At 33.8% G+C, this 1,532-nt stretch overlaps 1 protein-coding gene across 9 annotated transcripts in view; it reads right to left on the bottom strand.

Moving 5' to 3' along the window:
- Zasp66 (PDZ_signaling and DUF4749 domain-containing protein Zasp66) overlaps window positions 1-1,532 on the bottom strand; it is a 235,614-nt gene that overhangs the window by 146,091 nt on the left and 87,991 nt on the right. The window lies entirely within an intron of this gene.

The raw sequence follows: 1,532 nt of genomic DNA on the forward strand, positions 1-1,532 counted from the left end.
GCTCAATAAAATAGTATAATTCTACTATTTGAGTTTTTTTGACCGTACCCGGACCATATTCCTTTCATAATTATACTTGTCCTTGTATCTGAAAAGAGACTGACCTATAAAATTTAATGAAAACCTAGATGTTCAAAGAGCTTTATAGAATTAGTATTGCAGCGAACCGAAGGTTTCAACGATTTATTCTTGCCTATGATTCATTGGCCATAGAACTACTTTATCTATCTGCCAGGAGTGAGTGCATTTAGTCAGCGGATAAACGGTTCAGCTAGTGTTTATTTAAATATAATTTTAGTGTCAATGTCCTATGGGCTACTTTTAGTTGAACATATTTTCAAAGACACAGTAGTAGAGAGGTTTTCCTCTACCCCAATAATTTTGAAACACAAATTTTATATATGAGACTGTAAACAAAAGTGCGAATATTGTGTTAAAACATTTTACTCTAATAATTAATAAATTAAAATACAATGTATCTATTGTCAGTGAACAATGATCCTTTCATTTTATTCCAATCCGATCTTACATAACACTCTTGATGAATGGTGCCAAAACTTGAGGATCAAAATAAATTCCACAAATCCCACCAAATCACATTTACCCTTTGTCGTAAACCCATGACCTCCTGCCCCACAGTATCCCTTAATAATATCCCCCACTTATCCCTGTCAAACGGATCCGTTACTCAGGACTACATCTGGACAAAATATGGACATGGAATTCTAATACAAGACAGGAAACCGCTCGTCGATTCCGACTATTACAACATTTACTAGACAAACTGTCTAAACTTCCAATCTATAATCAATGACTGATCTACATGGCTCTTAAAAGGCCTATCTGGACATATAGATTTAAGCTTTGAGGCTTCACTAAACCATAGAATTCCTCACAAATCCAATCTTCACAGTCAAAAAATCTTTCATAAAATAACCTAACCACCCAAACCTACTTTTTTCTAACCTGATTTCTCTTTCATTACCTAACAATCCTCCTCGGCGTCTGAAAAGAAGATAGCCGCGAGATCTCCTCTAGAAATGTTATTGGAGTTCTATCAATGGGTCATGAAATTATCATGTTTGATCATTATATCGCCTAAAGCTAATTTACTTGTTGTATATATTGTTTTACAGTTGTAAATATATACAAAAATCATTGCAAATACCTTTGGAATTTTGAAATCTGTATTTTCTCGATAAAATGTTGAATGTATGTAGACAAGAAACTTCTTGAGAAGAGTCAAGAGTCTTTACTAAAGTGTTAATGACAGATTAGTGAAAGGTTTAGTTCCAAAAGAGTCAGGAAAATAAAAAAAATTAATATAATAATATAGGCTATGTTGTAACAAAAATATAAATTATTAAGTGAGGTGTAGATAGTGTAGATGTAGATAGTTGACCGTAGATTAATGATTGGAGAAGTTTGTCGGGGTGTGCTGTTGCAGGCCTACCTTCTACGCCACAACCCCTGATGAAGACCTGAAACTCAGGTCGAAACGTCGGCATAAAATAAATAAATATGGTTTTGTT

Source organism: Halyomorpha halys, unplaced genomic scaffold, assembly GCF_000696795.3.
Source record: "Halyomorpha halys isolate HHAL.00 unplaced genomic scaffold, Hhal_1.1 Scaffold31.1, whole genome shotgun sequence".
Classification (NCBI taxonomy): Eukaryota; Metazoa; Arthropoda; class Insecta; order Hemiptera; family Pentatomidae; genus Halyomorpha; species Halyomorpha halys.